We start from the raw sequence: 13,024 nt of genomic DNA, 5'->3' as shown, positions 1-13,024 counted from the left end.
TGTATATGACTTACCAATATTTAGCAATAGGAGAAAGTAGAGATACTAGTATCTGCCTTAATTTTTTATTATAGACCATGTTTATGGAAAATTAGATTTTTGCTACCTCTGTAAATTGGATGTCATCTAAATCTAAAATATAAGTAACTTTCTGTAGAGGGAAAAAGGAAGCCATTTCAAACCTATCATAGTATAAAACGTTCTGGGGTATCAAGGACTGCAATTATGCACTTTTCGGGGTAGGTCTCATGTCCATGCAGCATATACACTCACTGGCCACTTTATTAGGTACACCTGTCCAACTGTGTGTTAAGACTTAATTTCTAATCAGCCAATCACATGGCGGCAACTCAGTGCATTTAGGCATGTAGACATGGTCAAGACAATCTCCTGCAGTTCAAACCGAGCATCAGTATGGGGAAGAAAGGTGATTTGAGTGCCTTTGAACGTGGCATGATTGTTGGTGCCAGAAGGGCTGGTCTGAGTATTTCAGAAACTGCTGATCTACTGGGATTTTCACGCACAACCATCTCTAGGGTTTACAGAGAATGGTCCGAAAAAGAAAAAAAATCCAGTGAGCGGCAGTTCTGTGGCCGGAAATGCCATGTTGATGCCAGAGGTCAGAGGAGAATGGGCAGACTGGTTCGAGCTGATAGAAAGGCAACAGTGACTCAAATTGCCACCCGTTACAACCAAGGTAGGCAGAAGATCATCTCTGAACGCACAGTGCATCGAACTTTGAGGCAGATGGGCTACAGCAGCAGAAGACCACACTGGGTACCACTCCTCTCAGCTAAGAACAGGAAACTGAGGCTACAATTTGCACAAGCTCATCGAAATTGGACAGTAGAAGATTGGAAAAACGTTGCCTGGTCTGATGAGTCTCGATTTCTGCTGCGACATTCGGATGGTAGGGTCAGAATTTGGCGTAAACAACATGAAAGCATGGATCCATCCTGCCTTGTATCAACGGTTCAGGCTGGTGGTGGTGGTGTCATGGTGTGGGGAATTTTTTCTGGGCACTCTTTGGGCCCCTTGGTACCAATTGAGCATCGTTGCAACGCCACAGCCTACCTGAGTATTGTTGCTGACCATGTCCATCCCTTTATGACCACAATGTACCCAACATCTGATGGCTACTTTCAGCAGGATAATGCGCCATGTCATAAATCTCGAATCATCTCAGATTGGTTTCTTGAACATGACAATGAGTTCACTGTACTCAAATGGCCTCCTCAGTCACCAGATCTCAATCCAATAGAGCATCTTTGGGATGTGGTGGAACGGGAGATTCGCATCAGGGATGTGCAGCCGACAAATCTGCGCCAACTGTGTGATGCCATCATGTCAATATGGTCCAAAATCTCTGAGGAATGCTTCCAGCACCTTGTTGAATCTCTGCCACGAAGAATTGAGGCAGTTCTGAAGGCAAAAGGGGGTCCAACCCGTTACTAGCATGGTGTACCTAATAAAGTGGCCAGTGAGTGTATATTTTCATGTCCATATATACACTCACTGGCCACTTTATTAGGTACACCATGCTAGTAACGGGTTGGACCCCCTTTTGCATTCAGAACTGCCTCAATTCTTCGTGGCAGAGATTCAACAAGGTGCTGGAAGCATTCCTCAGAGATTTTGGACCATATTGACATGATGGCATCACACAGTTGGCGCAGATTTGTCGGCTGCACATCCCTGATGCGAATCTCCCGTTCCACCACATCCCAAAGATGCTCTATTGGATTGAGATCTGGTGACTGAGGAGGCCATTTGAGTACAGTGAACTCATTGTCATGTTCAAGAAACCAATCTGAGATGATTCGAGCTTTATGACATGGCGCATTATCCTGCTGAAAGTAGCCATCAGATGTTGGGTACATTGTGGTCATAAAGGGATGGACATGGTCAGCAACAATACTCAGGTAGGCTGTGGCGTTGCAACGATGCTCAATTGGTACCAAGGGGCCCAAAGAGTGCCAAGAAAAAATTCCCCACACCATGACACCACCACCACCAGCCTGAACCGTTGATACAAGGCTGGATGGATCCATGCTTTCATGTTGTTTACGCCAAATTCTGACCCTACCATCCGAATGTCGCAGCAGAAATCGAGACTCATCAGACCAGGCAACGTTTTTCCAATCTTCTACTGTCCAATTTCGATGAGCTTGTGCAAATTGTAGCCTCAGTTTCCTGTTCTTTGCTGAGATGAGTGGTACCCAGTGTGGTCTTCTGCTGCTGTAGCCCATCTGCCTCAAAGTTCGACGCACTGTGCGTTCAGAGATGCTCTTCTGCCTACCTTGGTTGTAACGGGTGGCAATTTGAGTCACTGTTGCCTTTCTATCAGCTCGAACCAGTATGCCCATTCTCCTCTGACCTCTGGCATCAACAAGGCATTTCCGGCCACAGAACTGCCGCTCACTGGATTTTTTTTCTTTTTCGGACCATTCTCTGTAAACCCTAGAGATGGTTGTGCGTGAAAATCCCAGTAGATCAGCAGTTTCTGAAATACTCAGACCAGCCCTTCTGGCACCAACAATCATGCCACGTTCAAAGGCACTCAAATCACCTTTCTTCCCCATACTGATGCTCGGTTTGGACTGCAGGAGATTGTCTTGACCATGTCTACATGCCTAAATGCACTGAGTTGCCACCATGTGATTGGCTGATTAGAAATTAAGTCTTAACACACAGTTGGACAGGTGTACCTAATAAAGTGGCCAGTGAGTGTACATCACAAGTTCCAGCCAATGCGTAATAGCAAATCTCGAAGCTTGAGCTAACAGCCTCATACTTTCTCATGTCAGAATGGCTGAATAATGCTTTATTAAAAATCCATTAACTAAATCTCTGCCCACCTAGCCTGATTAAGAGCTCCTCAGTGTTCCTCCTCCCTCCTTATGCTGAGATCTCACTCTGCTCAGTACAGACTGCAGCTGTCAGTCAGTCTGGGTTGGAAGAAATTAAATTCCTGTAGGTTTTCAAGCGTTCTTCCCTTTACCTGGATTCATAAAATGCTTATTTTAATACCAGGATTATAAAGTTATTCTGATATGGATTTCAATAGAAAGCCCTTCCATCTTATCAAGTCTAAGAGATCTATGTTTGTATGTAATGTATATTATGAAATAGGATGGTCAAGGTAATTGATGCCAAAGTTAGCTTATAGTTGCTCTTTATCTATAGCTATTTATATTCTTGTTTGGTTCTACTGAGTGGTCCATGTTAATAATTGAATTGGTGATATTATATGGATTGACTCAAGTTCTTAAATACTGTATATAGTCAAGTATAAGCCGACTTGAATTTAAGCCGCGGCACCCAATTTTACCACAAAAAAATGGGAAAACGTATTGACTTGAGTATAAGCCTGGTATGCATGGCCTCCTCATCCCTATCCTGGTATGCATGGCCCCCTCCTCCCTATCCTGGTATGCATGACCTGCTCATCCCTATCCTGGAATGCATAGCCTCCTCATCCCTATACTGGTATGCATGGCCTCCTCATCCCTATCCTTGTATGCATGGCCCCTCATCCCTATACTGGTTTGCATAGCCTCCTCATCCCCATCCTGGTATGCATGGCCCCCTCATCCTTATCCTCGTATGCATGACCCGCTCATCACTATCCTGGAATGCATAGCCTCCTCCTCCATGTACTGGTCTGCATGGCCCCCTCATCCCTATCCTGGTATGCATTCCCCCCCAATCAGAAAAACATTAAAAAATCCATAAACCATTCTAATTACCTTCCCTGCACTCCCTCGCAGCATCCTGTTCTGAAGCCAGTAGCTGACTTATGCTTGTAAGCAGCGCATGGCAGTGAAGTCATTACAAGCAGAGGACAGCTGCTGGATAACTCAGTGCTGTCCATGCCGAGACTATGGACGTGTTGAGCAGTGAATATTCATTTATCTGTAATAGCGGGCGCGGTAACCACCACACCATGACCAGACCACATAGTGACTGAATACTACCACATGCAAGGAACAAACATGTCACACCAAGAACAGACCACATAGTGACCGAATAATACCACATACAAGGAACAAACATGCCACACCAAGAACAGACCACATAGTGACTGAATAATAACACAAACAGTATTACCAGCATATAGCAACCAAATAATACCACATAAGAGGAGAAATACCACCATACCATAGCTGAACTACATATTCCACCACAAATTGACAGAATATTACCACATACATGGGACAAATACCACCACACCGTGACCAGCCTACAAATTAGCACCACATAGTGACCGTAGTGACCGAATAATACCATATACAAGGGGCAAATACCGCCACACTGTGACCAGACCACAAACATAGTGACCGAATAATAACACATATTACCAGCATATAGCAACCAAATAATACCACATACGAGGAGAAATACCACCATACCACAACTGAACTACATATGCCACCACAAATTGACAGAATATTACCACATACAAGGGACAAATACCACCACACCGTGACCAGCCTACAAATTAGCACCACTTAGTGACTGTAGTGATCGAATAATACCACATACAAGGGTCAAACGCACCACACCATGAACAGACCACATAGTGACCGAATAATACCACATACAGGTGATAAATACTGCCACACCGTGACCAGAGCACAAATTACCACCTCATAGTGTCCGAATACTATAATACCAATGATGACTACAAACCACAATGCTAACAGCACTGTTATTACCACAAGTGACATTATACATGAGCTCTGTATATAGGATACAGTGTATAGTGTACGTTTACAGATAATACAGAGATCATCAATGACACACACAAGAGCTCTGTATATAGTGTCAGTGTGCAGGTAATACAGTGATCGACAGTGACATTATACACAGGAGCTCTTTGTATAGTGTCAGTGTACATGTAATACAGTGATCACAGGTGACATTATACACAGGAGCTCTGTACACAGTATATAGTGTATAGTGTGCGTGTACATGTAATACACTGACTCAGCAGTGACGTCTGTAGTTGAAGTCCTTCATCTTCGCTTTTCTTCATCCAGCACAGGCCACCATCACATCATCCCGTCAACCAGAGCCATTGAACTACTACCGCTAATATTCCACATCATCCCGTCAGCCAGAGCCATCGGACTACTACCCTAATATCCCACATCATCCCGTCAGCCAGAGCCATCAGACTACTACCCCTAAAATCCCACATCATCCCATCAGTCAGATCCATCAGACTACTACCACTAATATCCCACATCATCCTGTCAACCAGAGCCACCGGACTACTATCCCTAATATCTCACATCATCCCGTCACAGCCGCCGGACTACTACCACTAATATCCCACATCATCCCGTCAGAGCCACCGGAATACTACCCCCAATATTCCACATCATCCCGTCAGCCAGAGCCATCGGACTACTACCCGTAATATCCCACATCATCCCATCAGCCAGAGCCACCGGACTACTACCCCTAATATCCCACATTATCCCATCAGCCAGAGCCACCGGACTACTACCACTAATATCCCACATCATCCAGTCAGCCAGAGTCATCGGACTACCCCTAATATCCCACATCATCCCGTCAGCCAAAGCCATCGGACTACTACCCCTAATATCCCACATCATCCCATCAGCCATAGCCATCGGACTACTACTCCTAATATCCCACATCCTAATTTCCAAAACTACTGGATGGATATGCCCTGACTTCAATACCAGTGATCCCTTAATAGATGACTGGGGTCAGTATTAGAGCGCTGAGGGATTTGCCCTAACTTCCATACCGGAGAGCCCTTTAAGAGGGAAGTTGTGCCTATGGGATGGAGGATGTGTGATGGGGATATGGGCAGGGAGGTGGATTCATTTCTGTCATGTGCTCTCTGCTCCTTTCTGGGGGGGCAGACAATGGCTGGGAGCTTATGATCCCGGGGATGCTAGATTTCTCCCACCATGTCAGTGTCTGCTGAGGTGTTGTTGTGGAGTGAGAAAACTATTGCTCATAGCAACCAATCACAGCTCAGCTTCTTTGCTTAGTGATTGGTTGCAAGGAAAACTGTTATTCATAGCAACCAATCACAGCTCAGCTTTTTTTAATCAGCTCTGGTGAAATGAAAGATGCTTCGTGATTGGTTGGTGATACACACACACATACATACATTCATTTTTATATATAGAGATTCAGTCTGTGTCTCCCCAATTACCTGTAAGGCTATGTGCTCACGGAATATATGAATGGTTTTACAGTACAGGAAAAGTGAATGAGATCTCTGAGGTCTCTTGCACATGCTGCTTATTTTTTCCTTGCAGATTTGCAGCAGATTAAAATCTGCGTAATGTCAATTCTTCCAACGTATTTCACACGTGCTAATGGGGAAAATATGTAACAGCGGCATGGCAAAAATGTTAAAAAAAAAAAAAAAAAAAAAGTATTTTATGCAACTTTCTTCATGCCAACACATTAGGATATGCAGCAGAATTTTCCCCTGCCAATCCTGAACGTGTGCACATAGCCTTAATCCCTTTCCTATGTCCCCATCATTCACTTTAAGTCCTTGATAGCATCATAATGAATTTGGAAGTGGGAGAAGATGCCATCAGGTTCTGAGTATCCTCCGCCACCTCCCAATTCATTACAAGTCCCTGACAGCGTCTTCTCCCACCTTTCAGTTCATTAGAAAGGGTCCTATTCACCTTACCCCCTCCTCTCCCACTCCTCAATAAATTTTAAGACCCTGATAGCATCACAATAAATTGTGGGATGGGGAGGACACGATCATTGGCTGAGCACCCTCCTCCACCACCCAATTCATTCTAGATCCATAGCTAACATCTTCCTGTTCGTAAGTCCATTATAAATCCCCCCTTTCTCCCATACCAATCCCCCACATCCCTCGTTGTGCTCTCAATCACCTCCATGATTGCCTTCTTCCCCACCACCCCCAATATTGCCCTTTCCTCCATCATTGCCTTCTCCACCACCTTCATCATTACCCTCTCCACCACGTTCAACATTGTTCTCCCCTCCACTCCATCAGAGGATGGATCCCTGCAGCTCTGCTCCACAGCAGAGCTGTAGGGATCGCTCCCTGCCTGCCGTACGAGGGCAATCTGGCCAGGGCCCCCCCAGAGCCTTAGGGCCACATAAACAGGCCAGATTGCCCTCAATGTTAGCTGCCCTGCAGGGGCCCCCCTCCACCTCTGGGCCCATGTGAGACGCACATGCGATATGTCCGCCCCTGCTTCTTTTATAGGGCTTGTACCCCTAAAAATCGCAAACTTTTAACTTTTTTTTCTTGTGTTCTTCTTCCCACTGCCATCTATCTGGTCCACAGCAAAGGCCCACCGGGGAATTCTCCAATACCCTGCCAGGCCAGTCCGACCCTGCATGCACCTCTTAATAAATTCAGAAACACAGAAAAACACAGTATAACAAACGTATAAAAATACTCTGTTGTAAAAAAGTAACAGTAAACAGCAAATGCTAGTAAAAAGATGATAACAAAACAGGGTATTTAGTTGATACTTTTTTGCAAAAACTGTATACTAAGCCGCTCTACCAAACGTCAAGGTATACCCATATCACAGCAGTCCCTAACCGGATGTATTTAAAAACTTGACCATGTGTATGGTATCTACATGAGCAGGATTCAGAAAGGTAATGTCTGATGTGGACACGCTGTTGAAGACGGCTTATATGTGCACGGCCCACAAGGGAGGAGTGGATACCTCCCTAATCTTTCAGAAACAAGAAACCAATTGAATATATTGGTCTTTTGTGGTGTGAACACTGTCCTACAGACTTGTTCACTGTGTTTATATCTTAATGAATTCAGTACGTTAATACTTCATGTCTTTCATTAAGTCAGGTGCATGAAATGCCAGTCTTAAAGGGGTTGTCCATTACTAGGACAGCCCCTTCAGGATCCAAATATTTGGTTCATTTAGTAAAGCCTATACTCATTTCCTGTGCTGGCATTGTTCCCGCGGGAACAGCACAAGCATGGGATGGGAGTATAAACGTTTTTATTTTATGGGGCCCAAGCAAGGGATATGAGAAAAAATTGTCCAAGGAGTGGACAACTACTTTAAAGAGTCAGAACCTTAGGCTCAATCGTAATTTACAGAGAGAAAACCATGCCTTGACTCTGTAGCTAAACCAGACTCCCTCAGGTCTCAGAAGATTAGGATTGAACTCTTAATCCCAGTAGAAAATAAGGTTTAAAATAAATTATTAAGTAGAAATATAACCCATACTGGTAGGTAACTGTCTATAAACCTCACTGATGAAACGACTGAGAGAGTTTAGGTGGGGAATTTTAAATGAACTATATTTATGTCATATGTTTGGTTTTAGGCATCTGGTCTAGCAATGTTACTTGCATATTATTTTTAGTAATATTGGTAATGGGCTTTCCAATAAGACATCTGGTGGGAAATTCCAAGAGTTTTTACTGATATTTTTCTTCACATCAGTGAAACCATAAATATTTTGTACTTGATTCAGGCGAATACTTAACATGTCTTTAAAACAAAATACTGCATAGTTGTTGACTTCTGTTTATACGTTTGAATACGTCTCTGGGATGGTAAAACTAGAAAATAAATTGCCGGTTTAGACTTTTTGATAAGAATTCTATAGCAAAACCAAAGAAATGAGCTGGATCACATTTTGGTATAAGCGAAAGGTGTAGATGCACGGTCACTGTGACTATTAACAAACACAACCTAGGGTAAAAACAAAAAGAGCAAATATCCTGCTGTAAAAAAATAATAATAGTAAATGTAGATAGCATAAGGTACTTGGTTGACACTTTTGTGATCAAAAAAGCGTAAAAGCCATCCCACCTCAACAAAGTTTACCCAATCAGGATTGACCTATCCTACTGTACAACCTCTCTGTGTGCTAGCAGGCCTCAATAGAGGGTGCTAGAGCAAGACCCAGGCCTGACAGTTTAAAGCAAACCTGTCAGCAGTTTTGGCCGATATAAGATGCGGCCACTGCCTTTCAGGCTTATCTACCGCATTCTATAATGCGGTAGATAAGCCCCCGTTCCAACCTGAAAGATAAGAAAAATAAGTTTTATTATACTCTCCGGCGGTGGCGGTCCAGTCCGATGGGTGTCGCAAGTCTAGGTCCGGCGCCTCCCATCTTCTTGCAATGCCACCCTCTTGCTTGCTTCATGGCTCCCTGGCATCACACTCCTGTACAAGCGTACTTCAAAGTACTGCAGTGCGCAGGTGCCGGCAAAGCGCTTGCACACTGCAGGAATTTGCTCTGCCCTCAACAGGGCACATAAGTACGCCTGCGTAGGAGCGCTATGCCGTTGAGCCTGTGAAGCAAGCAGGAGGGCAGCATCGCAAGAAGATGGGAGGCGCCGGACCTGCGACACCCATCGGACCGGACCGCCCTGCAGGTGAGTATAATAAAACTTATTTTTATTCTTTTGCAGGTCGGATCAGAGGCTTATCTGCTGCATTAGAGCAGGCGGTAGATAAGCCCTGAAAGGCAGTGGCCACATCTTATATCGGTCAAAACTGCTGACAGGTTCCCTTTAAAGACCTTCACGTGGTAAGCTATATAAGCTAAAATGCACAGCCCAAAAAGGGGGAAACATGCCCCTATATATGCAAGCACATGTTGGTAAAAGTGTAAATGTGTACGTGCACATTCACACTGTGGACATTAACAAACATATCCTAGGATACAAACAAAATGAGCAAATAGTCTGCTATAAATAAATAGTAATAGTATTTTGTACATACAAGGGTATGGCTCCCTCTTTTTAGGCATACAGTTTTAATAGCGTACCATGGGCAGATGCTTAAACAGTCAGGCCTGGGTCCTGCTCTGGCACTGTCTATTGAGGTCAGCTGGCACATAGAGAAGTTGTACGTTAGAGTTAGGTCCTTAACGATTGGGTAAACCTTGTCGCCGTGGGATGGCTTTAACCCTTTTTGGATCACAGTAGTGTCAGCTAAGTAACCTATGTTATTTACATGTACTGCTTACTTCAGAGTGTTTGTTCATTTTGTTTTATCTTAGGTTATAATAATTAAGAATTCTTCACCTTGTTGATGTGTTACATCTCACTAATGTTAGGACCACGCTGAGGCTTTTTTCTAAAATCTGTACCTTGCTCATTCTTGTGTAGCATTGTTGAAAGCTAGAGTCTATGCAGTGCATAGTGAGAAATCTGCATCAAATCAAATAAACGAGGTTACTCACTGATAAATCTTGTTGTCAACCCATCCATTGAATGCAAATTACTCATTTTATGCCATTGTTCTGGTAATTTTACATTCCCAGTTTGATGTCTGTGGGCTCCTGCACACATGGCTTTAACTAGGGATAGGGCAATTGTATTAAAGTTGTGTTCTCAAGTTTGAAAGCTATCTCCAATCCAAAGGATAGGAGATAACTTTTCAATCACTAGGTGTCTCACCGCCATCGCCTCCACCGATCCTGAAAACCAGGACTTTGAAGAGCCCCACTGAATGGAACGGAGGTCAATCATACGCCCTGACTCTCCATTCATTCTACTAGAAGTGCCTTTAAGAATGAATGAAGCAGTAGAGCGCTGTTAGCGCCACAGGCTGTGAGGAGGAATACCCTGGAGTGGACCCTCTGGACCGTGGCACCGAGGGACCCCGGACGAGCAACCTGGTGTGACCGACCCCTATACAGGGATCGTTAGGCGCAAGACCAGAGACTCGAATGCCACGGCAGCCGGAACCAAGAGGGGCGGCTCGGAATGGTGCACAGGGCGTGAGCAGGAACAGACACAGGACTTGAACAGGCACGGTTACCGGACTGGAGCAGGCACGGACACAGGACTGGAGCTGGCACGGACACTGGACTGGAACAGGCACGGACACTGGACTGGAACAGGCACGGAGACAGGACTGGAGCAGGCACGGACACAGGACTTGAACAGGCAAGGACACAGGACTGGAGCTGGCACGGACACTGGACTGCAACAGGCACGGACACTGGACTGGAGCAGGCACGGAGACAGGACTGGAGCAGGCACGGAGACAGGACTGGAGCAGGCACGGAGACAGGACTGGAGCAGGCACGGAGACAGGACTGGAGCAGGCACGGAGACAGGACTGGAGCAGGCACGGAGACAGGACTGGAGCAGGCACGGAGACAGGACTGGAGCAGGCACGGAGACAGGACTGGAGCAGGCACGGAGACAGGACTGGAACAGGCACGGACACAGGACTGGAACAGGCACGGACACAGGACTGGAACAGGCGCGGACACAGGACTGGAACAGGCGCGGACACAGGACTGGAACAGGCGCGGAGACAGGACTGGAACAGGCACGGACACAGGACAGGTACGGGCACGGACACAGGACTGGAGCAGGGCTGGAAGCACGGACAGGACTGGAACAGGCGCGGAGACAGGACTGGAACAGGCACGGACACTGGACTGGAACAGGCACGGACACTGGACTGGAACAGGCACGGACACAGGACTTGAACAGGCAAGGACACAGGACTGGAGCAGGCACGGAGACAGGACTGGAACAGGCACGGAGACAGGACTGGAACAGGCACGGACACAGGACTGGAACAGGCGCGGACACAGGACTGGAACAGGCGCGGAGACAGGACTGGAACAGGCACGGACACAGGACAGGTACAGGCACGGACACAGGACTGGAGCAGGGCTGGAAGCAAGCACAGAGGTTAGGCAGCGAGCCGGATTCCAGCGGAGTACACAGGGCCTGAGGCGCAGAAGGAAACAACCACGGTCAGGCGCCTCCACTAAGGGAGGGCGGCCTGATATGGCTGCTGCTGAGCCCCCATTGGTCCGGCGGTGCAGTTGGGGCAGAGCACCGCCGGAACCCAGCTTAGCGGCGGAGGACCGGCCGCGACCTACTGCGCATGCGCGGGACCCGAGGTGACGTCACCAGCCGTGGGCCGGAGGAAGGGAGAGGCAGACGCCGGGGCTGGAGGGAGCGAGGCTGCTGGAGGGAGCGCGGCTGCCGGACGAGGTGAGTATCGCTGCGCGCACGGGGGCGAAGGGCTGGGAGCGTGACAGGGGGATCGGGGACCGTGACAGTACCCCCCCTTAAGCCGCCCCCCGCTGCGGTTGGCAAAAAATTTCCTGAGAATGTGGGGGGCGTTGATGTTCTCCCGGGGCTCCCAGGATCTCTCCTCAGGACCAAACCCCTCCCAGTCAACAAGGAAAAAGGTCCTCCCTCTAACTCTCCTCATGGCGAGAATATCCCTCACTTCGAAAGTATCATCCGAGCCCACAGGCTGAGGAGCTGGAGTGGGTGAAGGATGGAATTGATTCAGGACCACAGGTTTCAGGAGGGAGACGTGGAAGGTGTTCGGGATACGGAGCGAAGCAGGCAACCTCAATTTGTAGGCGACTTCATTGACTCGATCCAGGACCTCAAAAGGACCTATGTACCGGGGGCCCAGCTTATAAGAGGGTAGTTTCAGTCGAATGTACTTGGATGAGAGCCAGACCTTATCCCCAATGTGAAACGGTGGAGGGTCCAGCCTCCTCTTGTCTGCGTGGTTCTTCATTCGCTCACTGGCCCTTTTGAGAGTGGAGTTGGTCTCGGACCAGATTTCAGAGAATTCCTGGAACAAGGAGTTGGCTGCCGGTACTTCAGAGGTTGGAGCGACAGGAAGAGGTATGTTAGGGTGTTTGCCGAATACCACAAAAAAGGGCGATTTAGTAGAGGATTCGCCGGCATGATTGTTGTAGGCGAATTCCGCCCAAGGAAGCAGATCAGCCCAATTATCCTGGTGGCCGTTGGAAAAATGCCGAAGGTATGCAGTCAGGATCTGGTTAGTTCGTTCCGCTTGCCCATTGGTTTGTGGATGATAGGCAGAAGAAAAATCCAAGGAAATATCCAGAAGTTTGCAAAGTGCTCTCCAAAATTTTGCCGTAAACTGTACCCCACGATCAGAGACAATTCGTTCAGGTAGACCATGTAGTCTGAAAATCTGATGGACGAAGATCTTGGCTAATCCGGGTGCGGAAGGGAGGCCGC

The 13,024-nt window shown here is 46.9% G+C and overlaps 1 protein-coding gene across 3 annotated transcripts in view; it reads left to right on the top strand.

The window, feature by feature from the left end:
• UBAC2 (UBA domain containing 2) overlaps nt 1–13,024 on the top strand; it is a 273,789-nt gene that overhangs the window by 249,599 nt on the left and 11,166 nt on the right. The gene's annotated exons all lie outside the window — the stretch shown is intronic.

This window comes from Dendrobates tinctorius, unplaced genomic scaffold (genome assembly GCF_039654945.1).
Source record: "Dendrobates tinctorius isolate UK_male_01 unplaced genomic scaffold, ASM3965494v1 ptg000026l, whole genome shotgun sequence".
In the NCBI taxonomy this organism is placed as follows: Eukaryota; Metazoa; Chordata; class Amphibia; order Anura; family Dendrobatidae; genus Dendrobates; species Dendrobates tinctorius.
This window is presented reverse-complemented; position numbering and strand designations above follow the sequence as displayed.